Source organism: Podarcis tiliguerta, assembly GCF_965153285.1.
Source record: "Podarcis tiliguerta genome assembly, chromosome: 2".
Lineage (NCBI taxonomy): Eukaryota > Metazoa > Chordata > Lepidosauria > Squamata > Lacertidae > Podarcis > Podarcis tiliguerta.
In genome coordinates, this window is record NC_139535.1 from 118,874,101 (window position 1) to 118,886,359 (window position 12,259).

The 12,259-nt window shown below is 46.5% G+C and overlaps 1 long non-coding RNA gene across 1 annotated transcript; it reads left to right on the plus strand.

The window, feature by feature from the left end:
* Positions 1–307: 307 nt before the first annotated feature.
* On the plus strand, positions 308–6,132 carry LOC310670024. Its single transcript, XR_014507484.1, has 2 exons — positions 308–546; positions 5,853–6,132. It is a non-coding gene; the product is annotated as an uncharacterized lncRNA (long non-coding RNA).
* Positions 6,133–12,259: the final 6,127 nt, after the last annotated feature.

Here is a 12,259-nt window from a genome sequence, read left to right on the forward strand (position 1 = left end):
GCAAAAGTTTTGGGGCTTTGCTTCCGATGAGTGCTGCAGCTCTGCCTGGTGAGGTGGTTACTTCAGGTCTTTTGTGAAAAGAAAATGTGTGTGTGTGTGAGAGAGAGAGAGAGTGAGAGATCTTCAAGTTTAAAAGCAAATAAAATTTGCCTGGAGGTCAAACCCACTTCCCTTTAGCCCCAGATATGTAGTTATTCAATGGTGAAGGAAAGGTACTCTGCTCATGCCCATTCCATTATTATGATGTCACATATTATGACGTCGCATATTATGACATCACTGAAAACTGTTAATCATTGGACTTCTCCCTCAACCGTCATCTGCAACAGCTATTCCTTCAGGCTGCAAGAGAGGGAGAGAGATGGGGCTACAGGCCTCTGGGTCTGCTCTGCTGGGAGACCACCTCCACCCTCACCTGTCAGCAACAGCCATTCCAGCAGACAGAGGAGAGCTGCATGGACTCTCCATCCGCTCTGCTGAAAACTAGCAGCTTTTGGCTTCTTCTCGCATTGAAATCTTTCTGTTCCAGCTGGTCATCACCAGCTGGTAATTTGCTTTCCACCCCCCGCCTCCCAACCCCTTTTCCTTATGTCCTACGGCTGAGAGTTACAAGCTGCTCTGGGACCCCTTTTTGGCTGAATACAGGGATGAAAGTGGTTTAAATAAAATGAAAAATTCTGGAACTGTGCCGTTTCAGGCTGCCACCTGCCCAACTACGTAAAATTGGAAAATTAGCATGTTAGGGGAAAGCTGGGCTTGAATTCTTCCCCCAACATCTAAAGCGTCTTTAGGTGTTCACTGTGAAGACATGACAAGGGCAGCAGGGCGGCACACCCGAGCCCTGACAGGAGACCATTGCTCAGGGCGACCAAGATGACCAAGGGGGTGGAGCAGCTCCCCTGGGAAGAAAGAACGCAGTGTCTGGAAATCTTTAAAGAAAATATGAGTAAGAGTTGATGTGATAGACATTGAATAAATTATGCACTGTATGGAGAAAGTGGATAAAGCCCCCCCCCCCTTCATCACACTTGTGGGCATCCAAAGAAGCGTCAGGTGAGATAAAATAAAGCACTTGGTAAACTGTGGAACTCCCTCCCTCAGGAGACGTGATGATGGCTACCAACTTGAATGACTTTAAAAGAGGCTTAGAACCATTCATGGAGGAGATGGCTATCCTTGGCTCCTAGCCAAGGTGGTTCTGCTCCGCCTCCGCAGCTGGAGGCAGAAATGCTTCTGAATTCTGGTTGCTGGAAACCACAGCAGGGGAGAGGGCTCTGGTGCTCAGATCCTGCTGGTGCAGGCACAGGCAAACTCGGCCCTCCAGATGTTTTGGGACTACAACTCCCATCATCCCTAGCTAACAGGACCAGTGGTCAGAGATGATGGGAATTGTAGTCCCAAAACATCTGGAGGGCTGAGTTTGCCTATGCCTGTGCTGGTGGGCTTCCCATAATAGGCATCTGGTGGGCCACTGTGAGAAGAGGTCGCTGGGCTAGATGGGGCATAGGGCTGACCCAGCAGGCTCTTCTCAGTAGTGTGAGGGTGCGAAGAGGGATTGTGAACGTGCTTGGCCAGTAAGTTGTTCCGCTTAGAAACCTCCCTGCACATCATAAGCCCTGGTCTGAGCAGGCTTCCAAGTTGCTGTTTGGCTTTTAAGCATGTTCGGAGTGGGGAAAGGCTCCTGCTCACACTTCTGTACCCCCTACACTTTATAGTTCTATAGAAGAAGAAAAACTCTGAGCCTTAGGAGGAAAATCCATACTTGCTGGCCTGCAGGGCATCTTCAGGAGAAGAAAGGCTAAGGAATAGGCCCTACAAAAATCTGAAGTCCCTAAGATGGTGGGATGGCGACTTGTACACCTCCTTCTGGCAACTCCTGCAACAAAGCTGGTGCCAAACATCTTGCTCTGCTTTCCTTCGACCACATCAGCAAGGCTGAGAGGAGGGTCTTGTCATCTGGGCAGCCCAGGACCTCCATATACCCTGCCCAGGCTTGTGCCCCAGGGAGGTCACTTCAGGGCTGCTAACACAGCAAAAACAACGTGGGAGGCAGCAGTTCCAGTAAGTGCTGCAACTTTTTGTTGCACTCCCAAGGCACCCTCTTCCGTGGTCTCCCAAGACGGACATTTGCCAGTCAACAGTTTTATAATTGGGAGTTCTTTGTACAGGGGAGCAATCAGGGATGTCACCCCACCCCCTGCTTGCAGTCTGAAGTAGTACGATCCATGAATAGTTTTACCAAATGTTAAACTGGTTGTCTGGACAGGTGTTGCTTCGAACACCTCATTCCTGTGTGCAAGGCAATTTGGTGCAAGCATGTCTTGTTGGGTGTCATGCACCACGATCCTGCACAATGTGTGTGTGAATCGGCCTGCAAAGCGAGCCTTGCGCGTTGGCAGATCCTATGAATGTTGCGCAGGGTTCGTATCCAGATTTTTGGATCCGTGTGGTCTCTCCAGAAAAGGCTAAGCAAATTGCCGAGGAACAGGAGGGGAGGGGAGAGGACAAGGATCTGTGGGTGGATGGGGGAGATTCAGCTGTCATGTGTCTGCTCCTGCAGGAAAGTTGGCATTAGATAAACCAGCTGGCCCTTTCTGCCATCACCCTGGCTCTTCCAGCACTCTGGCAGCATCCGCTGCTGGGCAGCCGTCCACCATCTCCTTGCAGAGCAGCCAAACCCAGGCTGTCCCCTTGGCTTTTGCCCCCAAACTGCTGCTGCTAAATCAACATCCCTTCCGCCCTGGAAACCAGAGGCGCTGTGAGAAGAGACACACTGATCCTTTCCATTGGCCTTTCTTTGATGTGTGTTGCAGACTGGGGAGGAATGGGAGAGCTGGACCTGGAAGCTGGATTTGGGCATCAAGATCAGAGGAGGGATCGCTGAGAGGAGCAGAGGCAGGAAAGAGGACTCTCCTAAGTGATGCTGGGGGACACAGTGTCCTTCCTTCCTTCCTTCCAGAAGAGGCACCACATTGCTGAGCTATGCCAGGTCTGATGGGAACTTTAGTAGTGCACTAGGTAAACGGCGTTTCCATGCGCTGCTCTGGTTTGCCAGAAGCGGCTAAGTCATGCTCGGCCAATAAAGCAAGATGAGCGCCGCAACCCCAGAGTCGTCCGCGACTGGACCTAATGGTCAGGGGTCCCTCTACCTTTATCTAGGCATGATAGTTGATGGAGACACAATGGGCTCTCGTGGGCAAATGACTGGCTTTGTTCCAAGGATCTGGAATGTGTCATTTGCCTGTCAGAGTGGAGACTGGACTCCTATCTGCCAGATTTGGCAGAATTGCTAAGAGGTTTTTAGGGAGAAGCGGTTTTTTAAAAAATCGATGTGCTGTTTTGGAGCGAGCACTTTCTGCCTGTCTGCTTTCTTCTGTGCCCATATTTAGAAGCTCCAGCTCCTTTGTAGGAGAAAGCACCAAAGACTTGCAGTGCCTTTGTAAAAAATTATTTATCTATAAACATGAAGGTCAATCAGACATTTTAGGGAGCAGGGAAGCCAAACACACAGGCAGATTGATTTCCAAGTCGCCACTAAGGCAAAATGTGTAGATTTGTAGGTCTGGCATTCCATTTTTATTTTTATAAATATTTTTATTCATTTTACAATACAAAATTATAAAAAACATAACACATTTTTTTCACAGATACATTCTTTTGGACTTCCCTCAGCTCTTCTGAGAATCCTCCGTTTTGATTCTTTCTTACGCATAGGTCTGGCATTCCAAATGCAGCCACACCAGAACAGCATTATGACATCTGCAATTCTAATTTTTAATTTCCTTTCCTAATGATCTATAGCTTTGAATTGCCTTTTCACCGCTGTCTAACACTGTGGCACATGGGACACAGAATAACATTGCTTCCCTAAGTTTATTTGAAAGTAAGTGGCACTGAGCTCACTGCGGTTTCCCTCTGAGAAAACGTGTTCCGGACTGGCAAAGTTAATCTCATTTTTTCCTTTTTCTTTTTTCTTGTGATTCTTTCTGATTTAATCCTCCTCAGTCAATGGCAAAATCCTAAACATAGCTTCACTGAAAGAACCCTTGGCTTTTGCTAACCCCGAGAAAAGTTTCAGCCTTTGTTGGCAGATCCAGCAGAGCTTTTGTCTCCATCAGAACTTGGGTTTGAATTAGGGAAATGTGAAGAAATGAGAATGCCTCTGAGCATATTGAGAATGCCTTTTCCTGAACAACGAGGAACCTTAGTGACAATTTCCAGAAGGGCAGCTGTGCTGGTCTGTTCCAGCAAAAGCTGCAAAAGCAAGTGGTTAGAGTGCTGCACTAGGACCTGAGAGGCCAAGGTTCGAATCCCTGCTCTGCCGTGAAGCTCACTGGGTGACCATGAGCCAGTCACTCTCCACCTAGCCTACATCACAGGGTTGTTGTGAGGATAAAATGAGGGACAGAATTCCTCCAGCTCCCTGGATGAAAAATGGGGCGTCAATAAATACACAGAGGGTCGGTATTTCCCTGCAGGCAAATTTGAGGTCTAGCACTTGTTATTGCAGAAATGAATCCCTGCTGGTAAACCGAGGTGGTTTTTTTAAATAAAAAAAATGTATTTTTAAAAATATTTATTTTAAAAAAGAACAAGTTGTTGGTTGAAAAAAAGATGTCGAAGAGAGCTTCTAAAAACACAGGCTTTTCCAGACAACAACAGGATGATAAAAGCAAGGAAGGAAAACTGGGGCTGCTGGTGATATTGTGAGGCAAATTTATTAGCATTTCAAAGTCTCAACCATACAATGGAGGCCCAGTTGGCAGAGTTAGTAGGGTGGTGATGAAGACCTCACAGCTTAGCTAGCTTCCTTTGGCATTTGTGCGGACAAACTGTTCAAAGGGAAGCTTATTGCCTCTGCAGCTTCATACTTAACATTTGGTGCTCAAAGTGTGTGTGTGATTCTCCCTTCCACCCTTGATCCTGAGTCGGGGAAATGTTTGAAAAGTTAGCTTATACACATATTTTGCAATTGGTTATCCATCTGGTTGCTTTACAGTTTGATTATCATAATTTGCATTGGTTAATTGATTAGCTGGAAAGGCCTCATTATTCCTTTAGCACTTCCAGGAATTATTTGCATTTTAAGAGCCCACAACCCAGCTAGCGTTCAATCTCATTGCTTTCAATGGTAGCAATGATTAATGTGCTTAAATCTCCCATTGAAACCAATAGGATTTAAACAGTGCTTTCCCCCTGAGAGGATAGTGCACCCTTTCAACTACAAAGTGCTTTAAAAACAAAAAACCACATCGTGTTGGGTCCAGAGGACAAATGTGAAAGTTCAGCCATTCCCAGTTTACAAATTATTGTTCTCTATAAGTGGCAAACAGGGGCAGCAAGAGGCCATGTGATTCTAGGGTGCCACAGGAACAGCAGGAAGTCGAGTGAGCACTGTATACAACCACTAGGATCCCTGATTGGTTGCAAATGCCTTATTCCATTGCTGGAGACATTGGCTAGATGGCAGCAACTTTGTTAGATTTGGTAGAATAAAGATTTACCAAGATCAAATTCTCAGGCCAACTGAATTGCACTGAACCATACTTTCAGAACAACCCTATGCACATTTTCAAGCCTGACTGAGATCAAATTGTATGTTTAGGGTGCACTCCACTCTATGCTCCACTGATCACAGTGGGACTTGGCTCAGTAACCGTGAGCAGGATTCTGTTCCATGTCCTTCTGAAATGAATGAAACCAGACCCATTGCTTGCAGTGGGACCCAAAGCTCAATCCTAAGCCCCACCCCATTCAATGGGGCCTGCTCCCAGGCATAGGTTCACTGCCTTAGTTCTTGGAAGCTCCTCCATTGATGAGGCTCTTCCCCCTCCTCTGCTTGCACCACGCAGCTCACAACCACAAGGCAGAAAAGAAAATCCGGCTTGGTGTGTTGTAAACAATGCAGGAGAAGGAAGAGGCCCCTGCGCCGCCAGGCACGCTGCCATGGCTTTCCAGGGACAAGGTGTTTCCTGTGATTCCGTCAAGGGCACGACATTCCGTCTCCAGGAATTGGTCTGGAGCTGCGTGTGGTTTGCTGCATTTGTGTGTGTACAAGAGGGCGGGTGGCGTTTCTTTAGGTGATGGTGTTGCTATTGCCTACATTCACACAATAAAATGATGCGCACTGTGCAGGAAGTGGATAGAGAGAAGGTTTTCTTCCTATCCCATAATACGAGGGGTCATCCAGTGAAACTGAATGGTGGGAGATTTGGGGCAGACGAAGGGAAGCAGTTCTTTTGCTCAGTGCAGTTAAAACTATGGTGTTTGCTGTCACAAGATTTGGTCTGGCCACCAGCTTGGCCAACTCTGATAGGAGATTTGGCTATTTTCTGAAGACTAAGGCTATCAATGGTTGCTAGTCATGATGGATGGCTGTGTCGCCTCCACTCTCAGAGGAAGCATGCCTCTGCAACTAGAGAGTCTCTAGGGGAGTGTGGCACTCATGTCCCGGTTGTGGACTTCCCATGGGCTGGCCACTGTGGGAAGCTAGATTCTAGAGGACATAGGCATTTGATCTGATCCAGCAGGGCTTTTCTCATCTTCTTAAGGATGCAGAGGATCACGGGAAACTGCCTTATACAGAGTGAGGACCATCTAGCTCAATACTGCCTCCACTGGCTGGCAGCGGCTCTCCAGGGTTTCAGACAGGGAGCCTCTCCCAGCCTTACCTGGAGAGAGAGGCCAGGGGTTGAACCTTCTGCATGCCAGGCAAGTGCACCACGACTGAGCCATAGCCCTTCCCCAATGCCTACACTTGCCTGTGCTCATACTTTCTCAGTACTGTACAGAGCAATTCTAAAGGGAGAGGGAATTTTTGCTCCATCTGACTCAGCTCAGTTTTCTTACTCATTTTTGGCATAACCCAATATTTCATTCTCAATGTCAGACCTGCAGTTTTGAGTTTTAAGGTTGCAGGGGACATATTTTCACTTTGGGGATGGATCCATGTCTTTACATAAGGTTGTGTCAGTAGAAGTTTTAGCATCCGTAAGGAATGTTGCTTCAGGGGTGAACTTTGCCCCTTGGAACAATGTTGCCCCTAGTGGTCGGCCGTGTTGGAATTCATTGTCATAGTCCTCCAACCCCCTATTGCCAGTCCCACTCCCAGCAGTGGGACAGCAGTGGGCAAGAAGGGGTCCCCCTCTCCCCATCAAAGCTGCAGCTGTGGAACTTTGAGCATCACCAGAGCTCTTCAAAGAAAGAACCAAACAAGCCCTTTCCTGACCGCAATACATTGATGCTCCACTGAGGATAAGTCTCTCCTCTTAGGCCTACCTGGAGATGCCAGGGATCAAACAAGACTAAGTGCAAGGGATCCCTTACAGCAGTGATTCTCAATTAGCTAAGTACTGCAGACCCACGGTTTTTCAAAAGCCAAGCCATAGATGTCCTGCTTTTGAAATTTTTGATATCTCTGTGATAGTCTTTGTTATGCAAATGGAGCCACCGATGGCTGCAAGGAATGTGGCCCTCAGGCTGGTAAAGGGTCCTTGCCCCTTGTTCAGAATATGAATCTGGGCTCAAATCTGCACTCTGCCAGGAAACTCACTGATTGGCCTTGAGCAGCCTAGCCCTACCTTACAGGATTGTTGTGAGGATAAACTTAGGAGGGAGAAACTAAGCATACAGCCCTGAACTCCTTGGAGGAAGAGCGTGATAACAGTACTTTAAATACAAGAAATAATTCAGGCTTGCCCATAAAAATCGCCCTACAGATGCAATGATGAAGATAAGAAGACACATACTAGCAAGCCCCATTGAGAACAGTAGTGCTTACTTGCAAGGAAACATGCAGACCTCTGCTCTGCATGTTATTCCCAATTTACAAACTAGTGAATGGAAAATGAGTGACTTCTCCAAGACAACCCAGGAAAACCATGATAAATGGATTAGCCAGGATTTAATTTTAGGCATTCCAGATCGATTCCTCCAAACCGGGCCACTTCCGACTGCTATCCCAGGAGAAAGAACTGTTTGCAAGCAGCATTGGATTAAATAGTTTTGCCAAGAACATCTTGAGAGCATCCACAGGGTAGCCTTTCACCTTCCTAGCTGACCAAAATATTTGGAACCCATCAAGCTTCCTGGTTTTGCCTTTCAAAATAGGCTCCACCTCTGGGACCTCCATTGTCTTGAGATGCCCAGGGGCGGCTTAAGCTGTTGTTTTCTAATGACATTTTATCAGGAGTAGTTACTTTCCTAATGATGTTGTTTTGTTCTTGTGTAAGATTTCCGGGTTGGATTCCTTTGTGCAAATCTTGGGAAGGTCCTGGCCAGATTCTCTCCCCACCCCCCACCCGAATCCTTGACTGCCTGGCTTTGTTTCTGTTTACTTGGCTTAAGTCCTCTGCAGCCTCGCCAGCAGAATCTGGTGTCTATTGCATCTCCAGGCAAGGCTAACTTTTCCCGCATGTGCTCTGACGTTTTGGGCTGGGACTTGGAGTCCTTGGGTGTGTGTTGTATGCAGCTGTGTGTGTCATGTGGTATGGCATGCTTTAAACTTGAACATTCCCCTGGCCCTGGCCCTTTTTTGAGTAAAGATGTGCAGCAAACAGACATTTCCATACAAACATTTATACATTGCTTTTCTAATACAGGCATCTCTCAAAGCAGTCAACAACAAAATGTTTTTTTAAAAGTTACTGTCAGGACAGAGGCTATTAGGGGTGGGAATGAGAAAGTATGAAGAATTTATCAGCTTTGCCTAAAATTTCAGGAGCAAATGTCCCAGGAACAACTACTGTGACAAGTCATCCATGGAGATTGTGGTTTCCTGCTCTTAATCATCTTCTGGCTCCTCTTTAATTGCATTGCAGACTTGTACTGTAGATTAAAGAATGTGCAATTGTGTTATCAGGCCAGCTTGCGCTGGGGAAGGAGCATCTAATTTTTTATGTTACACAAGACTTTTCATCAGGCAGAATAAAAAAGAAACCTCCATGCCTAGCTCCTCAAACCCTCCTCTTCAGCCCCATTCTGCCTGATGACGACAGGCTGAATCCAGGAATTCCCATCATCCCTTACCATTGGTCATGCTAGCTGGGGTGTGAAGGGACATGGAGTCCAACAACATCTGCAGGGCTACCGTTCTTGCACACTTTCTCTGCAACAGAAGCTAGTGTGACAAAAGAGATTATGATGATAATACGTGTCATCCACATCGTATCATGTTCCAGGATAAGCTGAGTGTGATTTTTGCATTTGCCCATGGTTAGCATAACATGCAGCGCACGCACGCACGCACACACACACACACACACACACACACATATATACTGAGGATATTTGCAAATAATCAAGTCAACATGCTGGCATGGTCATTTCAGCCAATGAAAATGAGCAGTGGTGCAGGATAACATCTCTTTGAAAAACAACCAGAAAGCCAGATTAAAATCAAAGACTTTGGCCTTTTGATTTAAAATCTGCATGACTTCAGCCCAACAGCCCCATTTGGGTTTGAATTTTGCCTCCCAATGTCAAGAAACCCAGCCAGATGGGCGGGGTATAAATAAATAAATTATTATTATTTCAAACTTTTTAAAATTAGTTTGCAAATTAGTATGTTAACAAATATAAAATATAAAAGAAATATAAAAGAAACACTGCCACAATGTGTAGCCAAAATAAGATTAAATTCAAGAAAAGTGCCAGGTTGACAAAGGTTGGTTCATACTTATACTGCACCATTTGGGAAAACAACTTGCAGGCAGGAGGCACAATAATATAACATAATATTGGGGTGAGGAATTAAGGGTCCCTTTTGTATGTTCTCTGCAGTATTGGGAGTGGGACCTTTGCGCACTTCCTTTCCCAGCCAAAGTTCACTAAGAGCTTTTGCCGGGTTTTAAAGTTGCCAATGGGGCTGTTCTTCAAACACAATCAGTGATCTTGGGAGAACATTTTTAGTGCTGCAATCATTCTGCTCCAAGATATATTTATAAACTCAGATGGTTTTGTTTTTTTTTAAGTCTAAAGATATCCTGTTTATAAGGGATAGGTAATTGTTTGCATATAAATCTTCTATATTTGGCGTTAAGTAAATACAAAACTATTTAATTGGTTTTGACTGCTCAGTTTGGCTGCAGGAGCTTTGATGTCGCTCATCCTTCAACTTGCAGCGGTGGGGAATCTGAAGATGGCAGCGTGGCTGATCTTGTTTTCTTCTCCTTTGATCCTTACCGAGGCATTTTGCAAACCAAAAATGAAAATTATTTAGCATGTTTATCCTGCCTTACTTCCAAAGAGCTCAGATAAGTTTGTTAGGCTAGCAACAAACTTCATTCCTACTCTGGATGCCATAGGTGTCTTGATGCCACCTAAAGACCTTGGCATTTCAGGAGGCTGATGGGCTGATGTTGTCTGTGCCGGGGCAGAGCTAATCAAACACTCCTGCTGCTACTTTTTGAGGCTGGCTGCAATTATGCCCTGGCAATTGTACATTGGCAAGGGCATGGTTTTCACTTGCCATGGGGTGCAATGCAACTAGGAGGGCAATGCATAGCTTCTTGCCTGAGACCTGCGAAACCTGGAGCCAGGTCTACCTGTTGAATACAGGCTGCAGCAGCATGCCAGCCCTCAGTCCAATCAAAGGGCACCACCCGACTGCCAGTATTTTGCAGGAGATTCAAGCGCATACTGGGAAATGTAGGTTTCCTCAATTAAAGCACATTCATCCTAGGTTGCAACAAATCCACTTTTTAAAAACCCAGGTGTTCTGTGGCTTGCAAAGTGTGAATATAAACATCCCACAAGCAAATCAGGATAGATGCTCCATAAAGACCAGATATAATCTAACCTCCGTGTAAGCTTTGTGCAAGCAAAACAGGATGAATGTGCAATAAGCAGGTCATCTGGAGGAGTCCCTAGAGAGGACAATGGCGGGAGCCTCATCGTCTTTCCAAACACATTCTGGATTTTTCCTTCCTCCAGGAGTTCTGATAAATTCATCTGGTCCTCAGTTTAAGAATCCATCTCCAGAATCCAGGTGATTCCAGATTTTGAATCCAGGTGATTCCAGATTTTCCAGTCTACATTACTCCATGAATTACCCAAGAACATTTGTTTACCAAGTTTTTGCCATAGGCACTGCATCCAGATGTCTGCCACAGCCATCTCCTGTTGCTCCAGCAACGCTCCAGATTGGGGCTCCGCCTAACACATGGAAGGATTTCTCTTGTCCTCCGGCTTCATAGAAGCCAGCAAAATACACAGTTTAGTCCAATGTAAGACTCGAGGGGACAGTTTTGCTTAGGAGGAACAAGACTCTGGATTGTTGTTGTCTTTGGTCTGGTGGCACACAGCACCCATGCTGTGCAAGTCCTGCGTTCAGTGTCTCATCGCTGTTAATGGCCTGCCAACCCATGAGTAGAATTGGCAGCTATGGAAGTGGAGTCAGGAAAGAGCAGTTTGTGTGTGAGAGGGAGGACTGCATTTTTTGGAAAAGAGAGTGCAATTTTCCATCCCCCAGAGGAGATTTATTTGCTGCTTCCCTATTGGCCCAAGCTGCTTCCTCCAGCACCTGGATTTGCTATGCTTGTTCAGCGGGAGGTGGTGAAGATGTGTTCCAAAGAGATGCATTCTTCCACCCTCCTGGTTCCTGAGAGTTTTTGTGTTAATAAAGACCCCCCCCTTTCTCTCTCTGTGTGTGATGTCTGAGGTTCCTGCTTCTCCCTCCCCTCACAGGCATTTCTGCAAAATCACCCAGGAAGGACAGCCTTCTGCTAAAGGGGCGCAGAGAACTGGATGCGGCAAAAGGCAAACAGGCTGCCAGCTCATCATCTGGTTTGCACTTCCCAGGCACAACAAGGAGCATAAATCCAGCCTGTCATGCCCCTGGCTGGAAACAGTGGCTTTCCTTGGCCTCGTAAAGGGCCAGCAGATGTAGCAAGCGTGCTTGGAGAGCCAGCGGGTGCCCACCCAGCGGACTAGAAAACATCTCTTCAGACAATGTTCCCATTTTAAAAAGAGGTGCTGAGTGCTCTGCAACACCACATGGGAATGTGCAGAAAGTGGCAAGGGAAGCAAGAAGTATGGGGAGTGGGGGGTGGTGTTCGTCTCCTTTCTCTTGCTTAATAAGTCATGCTGGCTGGTGCCTTTAGGGCAGAAAGCAGGGAGGCCCTGGCTGGGTGGAGCCAGAGCCAAGGACAGGCAGAGGTAGAGCCTATGACAAACAGAGCTAACGGAAGCCTGTTTTGTCCCCATCTTCCTCCCTGCTCAGTTCTAGGAGGGCAGCACAGAGACCACGGAGGAGGAAACT